This window comes from Cariama cristata, unplaced genomic scaffold (assembly GCF_000690535.1).
Source record: "Cariama cristata isolate BGI_N322 unplaced genomic scaffold, ASM69053v1 scaffold13325, whole genome shotgun sequence".
In the NCBI taxonomy this organism is placed as follows: domain Eukaryota; kingdom Metazoa; phylum Chordata; class Aves; order Cariamiformes; family Cariamidae; genus Cariama; species Cariama cristata.
In genome coordinates this window covers 2,419-11,882 of record NW_009619300.1, presented here as the reverse complement: position 1 = coordinate 11,882, position 9,464 = coordinate 2,419, and positions in this window count along the sequence as shown.

Here is a 9,464-nt window from a genome sequence, read left to right as displayed (position 1 = left end):
GCAGGCTCCTGGCAGGGCCTGTGGCCCCATGGAGAGAGGAGCCCAGGCTGGAGCAGGTTTGCTGGCCGGGCTTGTGACCCCCCGGGGGACCCAGGATGGAGCTGTCTGTGCCTGAAGGGCTGCACCCCGGGGAAGGGACCCACTCTGGAGCTGTGTGTGAAGAATTGCAGCTGTGGGAAGGACTCACGTTGGAGAAGTTTGTGGAAGACTGTCTGCTGTGGGAGGGACCCCAGGCTGGAGCAGGGGAAGAGTGTGAGGAGTCCGAGGAGGAGGAGGAAGGAGTGGCAGAGACAATGTGTGATGAACTGACCCCAACCCCCATTCCCTGTCCCCCTGCACCATGGGAGGGGCGAAGGGAGAGAAAATCAGGACTGAAGCTCAGAAAGAAGGGAGGGGTGGCAGGAAGGTGTTGCTAAGATTTGGGTTTATTTCTCATTATCCTACTCTGATTTGATTGTTAATAAATTAAACTAATTTCCCCAAGTCAAGTCTGTTTTGCCTGTGACAGTAATTGGTGACAGTAATTGATCTCTCCATCTTTATCTTGATCCATGAGCTTTTTGTTATATTTTCTCTCCCCTATCCAACTGAGGAGGGGGAGTGAAAGAGTGGCTTTGGTGGGCACCTGCTGTCCAGCCAGAGTCAACCCACCAGTGTCTCAGGATTGTTAGTATGTGTAAGCTGCAGGTCTGTAACAGACTTCCTTGAAGAAGTCTAGGAGTCTATCCTAACTGCTCATTTGAAATGGCAAAGAGGTCATTTACTGTAAATTAAAAGGATACTTGATTAAAGACAGCACACTCTCACTGAAGCGGGCTCCTATCTGTAGAGCAGTCATCACAATTTTATACAGCTATTACTAACACATGAACACTAAATAGTTTATTTTTCTTCTGATGGGATGAACATATGTTGGGCTTAAGTCTATTTTATCTACCTCAGCAAGCTTTGAGCTCCTCAGTAGTTGAGTTACTCCCAGTCACAAGAAAAAATAAAAATAGAGTGAAATATAATTCAGCCAAAGAATGAAATCTGTAATGAAAACAGCATCTATTAAGTCCAGAGATGTCTCTCTGAATGCTACTGATTTCAGAGTATAAAATGAAAGTAAGAAACCCTAAGAGTTTCTTTAAAAATTTCCTTGTCAAAGATACGGGACTTCCTCCTTAGACTCTTAAAAAAATCCATGCTAATATATGGTCTTTTGCCCTGCTTAGGGGTGCTTATGGCATAATGCTCCATCGTTGCAAATCCAGTGAACAGAGAAAACGTGTTTCTCTGATAGTACGGGAACAGTGCTTGGTCCTATGAGCCCTACAGAGCCCTGGGAGTGGCAGTAAGGGACTCTGCAGTGTGAGTAATTTTTTCATCCATCCTCCCAGTCAAAGGGAAGGGGTTTGAAAGGGCCAGTCAAATCTCGCAAATCAACAAATGGTTACGGGACTGGTGCCATAGCCAGAGGTTTGGCTTAGACCATAGAACTTGATTTGAGAAGCCTGGGCTGATGGGAGCTGATGGGGTCCCTCTGTCAGAGAAGGGGAAGAGCATCTTTGGTCATAGGCTTGCCAAACTGGTGAAGAAGGCTTTAAACTAAAGTTGCCAGGGGAGGGGAACCTCAGTCCATCCCACTCCTACCAGTTTGAGGCCAATGCCAGCCAGAGCACCTGAAGAGCAGCACAAAGGAATCCCAGCCACTCCAGCCAGTAAGTCAGCTTCAGCGGAGGCTTAGCTTCAATGACGCTATGCAAATGCATGTAGCATGGGGAATAAACAAGAGGAGTTAGAGACCAACCCAAACCATTCTATGATTCTATGATTCTATGGACTAGAGTTCTGTGGTAATTGAGTCCAATCATTATGCTTTCTGACAGAAATGAATCACATGTCGGTTCTGTCTGCAACACAAGTGCAAATCCATTTGTCATGTGGCAAGAATACCATTTTATCAAGGGTTATTGCAGTTCTGTTAGTGCATCATTGGAAATGTAGGGATGTGAGGTAGACAGAATGCCAAAGTTAAATACATTGTCAGGAAAAGGAGCATGATAGATTAAGGAAAAGTCAAGTGTTTTAAGTTGAATAGTCTGTAATAAGCACTGGAGAAAGTTGTTGGTATTTTTTATCACTTAACAGATCCTTTAACATGGAAACTGTTTCCTACCTGCTGCATTTCTGTTCTTTCTACCATGGTGTAATTCCGTCTTCTGTCATCACTAGGTATTTAAGGAGGGACACTTGACAGATGTGTCTTCACAGGGGGGAGAATCAAGACACTATCAATTTAGAACAGCAAACTGAAATTCACTAGGATTCCTTATGGACTGTAACTTTTGGAGTATCATTGAATAAGAAGCCAGCTGATGTGCTATGGTGAAAGTGGGGAGTTCCTATATGGCCCCATCCTACAGTGTCATTAGTCTTTGACAGATCATTTGCAACCAAATTCTGATGTATTCTACAAGATGAAAAATTTCTGGGCAGTGGGGGGTGAGAAATTAAAATTGCTTTCCTGTTCAGCAACTTGGGTTCACTCAGGAAGGGGTCTGAAAGCATCCAAGACTTTTCAGGAGGGAGAGTTGTGCCCTATTTATAGCAGAGATTTAGGTTAAGTTCAGCCACATCATCTAACTGTACCCCGTGATTTATAGGACTTCAGAAACTTCCATTACGTAGCCCTTCACCCTCTTCAAGAGGTCTGCAGAAAGACAGTGGCATCAAACAGGATGAATTTGCTAGATTTGCAAGAACTAAAGAGAAGCCGAGAAATTTAAGCGTCTCCTTAAGCCTCTTTAAGGCTTTTCATCAGCGATTCTGTAACTGTTTGTTCCAAAACTGAAATTATAGCCAGCTGTTGCTTCTAAAGGAAAACACTCGCCCTGACTTTAAGTAACCAGTTTATCCTTTTTTAGGAGCTGAACTTTACATTTAGAGCCTGCTGCTTTACCTTTATTTGGTCATTTACATTGTAGAGGAAGTTGAGGAGATTGTTAAAAAAAAAACAAGCTGAAACTTCTGAGGAGCAAGTGACTGAACTTGAGTAACCTGGCAAAGCATTAAGTATGATGCTTTCCCCAACATGAGAAAAAAAAAAAAGGCAAAACTTGAAACAGCAAGATGCTTCTTGAATTACATGTTGCAGCATAGCTTTGCCCTATCCACAGTGCTTTTCATCACCATTGACAGAAGAACAGGACCCTAGAGATAAAAACTTCTATACTTTCTGCAGTTCATAATGCTACAGTCAAACTTCTAAGTGTACCACAAATTCCTGTTAAATAGTAGGTCTGAATTACTTCTGTATCAGCAAGCAAGTGCCATTTGCTTTCCTTCTATAATCTGAGACGGTTTCAGAGTGCCCAGGTTTTTCCTTACTGAGGTTTTGTAATAAGAGAGCTGGCATACAGCACTTGTCAACCATAGCTTAAGCGCTTTTCTAAAAGATAGCATTATTATCTGAAAGATACGGAGGACAGAGGTCATGTGACCTTGCCCCATTTCCCAATATACATCACTGACACAGACTGGAACAGTCGTCAAAGAGCAATTTGCCTTTGTTTTATTTTTAATAAGGTCTGGTTTGGGAAAGAAAAAAATGGAAGCTAAAAGCAAACTTCTAATCATATAGGGGATGATGAATCCCTTGTTCCTTATTCATTCAAATTGTGGAAGTTTTCTTCTATAGGCAGTGCCAGATTTTTCTCCCCCTTTATTTTATAAAGTTAATGACAATAGGATTTTTAAAATAACTTTTGTCTATGGCATAGCCTTCATCAGTCAGATGGAGGTTTTCTGTTACTCCTGGCTGTGATTGCTAGTTGCATACAATGTACAGATAAGGGGTGGCTGCTTCTTCCAGTTCTTCTTCTCGTGTACAATCAAACACAACCCTGCACTGTACATGCCTCAATCCTATTTTCCTTGTCAACACTAGTAGTAGATTCAGGTGTGTAAGAAAGGTCATTGTAGACCCATGTGCAAGCAACAGACCTTGACTCCAGCGTGAATGTTGTATGGTATGGAAAGATCACTACCAGCCACTCCTCTCCAAACACCACCCTGTCCTTCCAAAGCCAAAACGTGAGATATACTGCCAAAACCTTCCAGCAGTATCTAAGAAGATGTTACTGTTCTACTGTTTTAAGGGAGTGGAAGCCCTGTTCTCTTCAGTTTGGAGACAAAGATAAGAGTTGAAAACAGGTCAATATGGAGTGTTGGTGACACACGTCAAAGGAGCTATGCTATCATGGAATCATAGAATGGTTTGGTTGCAAGGGACCTTAAAGACCATCTCGTTCCAACCTCCCTGCCACGGGCACGGCCACCTTCCACTAGACCAGGTTGCTCAAAGCTCCATCCAACCTGGCCTTGAACACTTCCAGGGACAGGGCATCCACAGCTTCTCTGGGCAACCTGCTCCAGTGACTCACCACCCTCACAGTGGAGAATTTCTTCCTTACATCTAATCTAAATCTTTCCTCTTCCAGTTTAAAGCCATTACCCCTTGTCCTATCACTACATGCCCTTGTAAAAAGTCCCCCTCCAGCTTTCATGTAGGTACTGAAAGGCTGCTATAAGGTCTCCCCAGAGTGTTCTCTTCTCCAGTCTGAACAATCCCCAACTCTCTCAGCCTGACCTCATAGGAGAGGTACTCCAGTCCTCTGATCATCTTTGTGGCCTCCTCTGGACTTGCTCCAACAGGTCCGTGTCCTTCTTGTGTTGGGTGTCCCAGAGCTGAAGGCAGTACTGCAGGGGTGGCCTCACAAGATCGGAGTAGAGAATGAGAATCCCCTCCCTTGACCTGCAGATCACACCTCTTTTGATGCAGCCCAGCATATGGTTGACTTTCTGGGCTGCAAGCGCACTTTGCTGGTTCTTGTTGAACTTCTCGTCAACAGCATCCCCAAGTCCTTCTCCTCAGGGGTGCTCTCAATCCATTCTCCACCCAGCCTGTATTTGTACTTGGGATTGCCCCAACCCCGAGGCAGGACCTTTCACTTGGCCTTGTTGAACTTCATGAGGTTCACACAGGCCCACCTCTCAAGCCTGTTCAGGTCCCTCTGGATAGCATTCCTTCTATCCAGCATGTTGATCACACCACACAGCTTGGTGTCATCAGCAAACTTGTTGAGGGTGCACTCAATCCCACTGTCAATGTTGCTGACAAAGATGTTAAACAGCGCTGATCACAATATGGATCCCTGAGGAACACCACTTGTCACTGGTCTCCACTTGGACATCAAGCCGTTGACTGCAACTCTTTGAGTACAACCACCCAGACAGTTCCTTATCCACTGAGTTGTCCACACATCAAGTCCATGTCTCTCCAATACAGAGACAAGGATATTTTGCAGGACAATGTCAAATGCTTTGCACAAATCCAGGTAGATGATGTCTGTTGCTCTTTCCTTATCCACCAATGCTGTAACCCCATTGTAGGAGGCTTTTGTTTAGGCACGATTTGTCCTTAGTCAAGCCATGTTGGCTGCTACCAGTCATCTTCTTATTTTCCGTGTGTCTTAGCATGGCTGCCACCAGTCATCTTCTTATTTTCCGTGTGCCTTAGCATAGTTCCCAGGAGGATCTGCTTCATGATCTTGCTGGGCACAGAGGTGAGACTGACTGGCCTGTAGCTAGGCAGATCTTCCTTTTTTTTCCCTTTTTAAAAATGTGGAGTATGTTTCCGTTTTTCCAGTCAGTGGGAACCTCACCAGACTGCTACCACTTCTCAAATACGATGAATAGTGTCTTAACCACTTCATCCGCCAGTTCCCTTAGGACCCACAGATGCATCTCATTGAGTCCCATGGACTTGTGCACCTTCAGGTTCCTTAGATGGTCTCAAACCTGATCTCTCCCACCGTGGGCAGTTCTTCATTCTCCCAGTCCCTGCCTTTGCCTTCTGTGACTTGGGCAGTGTGGCTGGAGCACTTGCCAGTGAAGACTGAGGCAAAAAAGTTGTTGAGTACTTCAGCCTTCTCCATATACCAGGTAACCAGGTCTCCTGTTTCCTTCCAGAGAGGGCCCACATTTTCCGTAGTCTTCCTTTTATCTTTGACGTACCTACAGAAGTGTTTCTTGTTGCCCTTGATGTTCCTGGCCAGATTTAATTCTGTCAGGACTTTAGCTTCCCTAGCCTGACCCCTGGCTGCTCAGACAATTTCTCTGTGTTCCTCCCAGGCTACCTGTCCTTGCTGCCACCCTCTGTAGGCTTCTTTTTTGTGTTGGAGTTTGTCCAGGAGCTCCTTATTAGTCCACATAATCCTCCTGGTGTTTTTGCCTGACTTCCTCTTGGTTGGGATGCATCACTCCTGAGTTTGGAGGAGGTGATCCTTGAATGTTAACCAGGTTTCTTGGGCCTCTCTTCCCTCCAAGGCCTTATCCTGTGCTACTCTACCAAGCAGCTCCCTGAAGAGGCCAAAGTCTGCTCTCCTGAAGTCCAGGGCAGTGAGCTTGCTGCGTGCCTTCTTCACTGCCCTAAGGATCTTGAACTCCACCATTTCATGGTCACTGCAGCCAAAGCTGCCCTGAGCTTCACGTTCCCCACCAGCCCCTCCTTGTTGATGAGAACAAGCTCCAGTATAACACCTCTCCTTGTTGGCTCCTCTGTCACTTGGAGAAGGAAGTTATCACCAATGCATTCCAGAAACCTCCTGGATTGCTTATGCCCTGCTGTGCTGTCCTTCCAACAGATATCGGGGTGGTTGAAGTCTCGCATGAGGACCAGGGCTTGTGAACGTGAGGCTGCTCCTATCTGTCTGTAAAGGACCTCATCTGCTCAGTCTTTCTGGTTGGGTGACCTGTAGCACACCCCCACTATAATGTCACCTGCCCTTGCCCTCCCTTTAATCCTGACCCATAAGCTCTCTATGGTCTCCTCGTCCATCCCCAGGCAGAGTTCCATGCACTCCAGCTGGTCACTGACAGAGGGGACAACACCCTGTCCTTGTCTCCCCTGCCTGTCCTTCCAAAAGTGCCTATATCCTTCCGTTCCAACACTCCAGTCAAAGTCCTTTGTGCTGCTCTTCAGGTGCTCTCCTGCCGATCTGGGATCCCTCTCCAAGCTCTGGGCATCTGTTGCTGGCACTGGCATCAAACTGGTAGGAGTGGGATGGATTGAGGTTCTCCTCCCCTGACAACTTTAGTTTAAAGCCTTCCTCACCAGCTTGGCAAGCCTATGACCAAAGATGCTCTTCCCCTTCTCTGACAGAGGGACCGCATCAGCCCCCATCAGCCCAGGCTTCTCAAATCAAGTTCTATGGTCTAAGCCAAACCTCTGGCTGTGGCACCAGTCCTGTAACCATTTGTTGGTTTGCCAGATTTGACTGGCCCTTTCAAACCCCTTCCCTTTGACTGGGAGGATGGATGAAAAAATTACTCACACCTCAGAGTCCCTTACTGCTGCTCCCAGGGCTCTGTAATCCTTCTTGATACTCATCAGACTGCTCCTGGCTGTATCACTGGAGCCCATGTGAAACAACAGCAGTGGACAACAGTCAGTGGGCTGTACAAGGCTTGGTAGTCTTTCGGTGACATCCGTGATACAAGCCCTCGGTAAAGCAGCACACCTCTCTAGTGCGTCAGATCAGCAAATGGGTCCCTCCGTACTGTGCAGGAGAGAGTCATCCACTGCTGACACCTGTTGCCTTTCCTTAGGTGTGCTGGCTGTTACACGGGGAGCAGATGGGGCTGCTTTACTTGGCTCCAGCGTCTCTCCTGATGTGACGGACCTGCCTTCTTCAGTCCATGGAGCGGTGAAGCAGTTCTGCAAAGGCACCTCAGGCTTCATGGAAGTCTGTTCCCTCTGCAGGTCTTTGCTGTTGCATGCTTCCATTCTTCTGCATTATTGGACCCTCTCTGTGCTGTATGTGCTGATGGGTAGAGTTTTTGGCTGTTCGGCTGTGGGTCCACTGCAGACTGCACTTGGAACCAGCTCTCTAGCTCCTTCTCAGCCTTCTTGATGCTGTGCAGCCTTCTCACCACCTCCAGCAGCTCAGCCACCTGCAGCAGGAGGTCCTTCCCCCTGGGCACAGCATATGCAGGCAGGTCTGCTGCCTGTCCCTGCCCCAGCAGAAAAGTCCAGGCCCTTCCTGCAGTCTGAGGTGTGCACTGCGGCCTCTCCCTTCAGCAGCTCCGTCTGGATGGAGGCATCGGCCACCACGGGGGTAGATTGTGCAGCCCCCCCCAGCTGGAGCTGCAGCCTTTGCTCTCAGGCAAGTGCCCACCATTCTGCCTTCAAGGCCAGGTAGGATGAGTGCCCTTGACCTGTGCAGATGGTCACAGACTGGTGCCCAGTTGCTGGGTTACGTGGACTTCAAGTCTCTCCACTCAGCCAAGCGGAGTGTCCCTCCTTTGTTCCCTATAATTGTTTCCAGATAAAAGCATTGCAAGGCAAGGTGATGAGCAAGAGTCTGACAGTTCATTTTGGACCTTAGGTGCCACTCCCGGTTTCTCATTGCAAAATTAGATTGTGTAAAGGTTGCTGAAGATGTTATTCCCTTCGCTGTTAGCTTCTCCGATGAATAAAACATACCAAAGTAATAACTCCAGGAGGCCACCTTCTCTTCCCAAGGCAGTAGCCCTGCTCAGTGGAATAACAAGGCATTCAACACCCATCTTCACATGTGAACATCTTCTAAGTAGCAGATCAGACAGAGAAGTGTTTCAGTGTCATCTTCCATTTCTCTGCCAATATCAATCCTAAAAATAGTCATGTGAATTTGTGATACTATAGGCAAAATAATTTATTTTGCCTCAATGGGACCAGAATTTTACCTCACACAGTTAATACTTTCCATTTCCTTTGACGTATGGGGAGACTGAACAAGTGCTTGTGTGACTTAGCATGACCAGCAGGTCTGCCACCTTCATTTTCCAAAAACAAGAAAGGATGTATCATACATAAATTGGAGGGTTTTTTTCATTTTTTTCTTCTTTTTGAATATAATGCAGCAGGCTCCCAGCACATGCATCTCGCTAATCAAATGTGTTCAAGTATAACCTTAAAACAAGAAGGCATATGCCCCTGCTGAATATATATTTATGGAGGCATATGCAACTTTGTGAAAACTGGCAATTTACTCAGTGAACGCTGGCAGGAGTGCAAAGCTGCGTAATGTACTATCCCTGTAATGTAAAAAGAGCTTGAATACAAGATGAACTTATTTCCTATTTCTGGCCAATTAAAAAGCAGATACGCAATGTCCTATCTTCTTCCAGTAACTATAAATAGCAAATACCCACCAGGCTTACTTGCTGATATGTTCCACTTCTCTGACCCTTTGTTTGTGTCTTTAAATTACACACAATACATGGAAGGCATTGTTTCATTTCTTTAAGCACAGCGCTCCCAGCGCAGTGTCTTCCCATCCAAACTGGCCTGTGATACGTAATCTCAGATTCACTCCTAGCTCCTTAAAGAAAGCTCTTTCTGGAAAGTATGGCTCTCATTTATATTGTAATTTTTA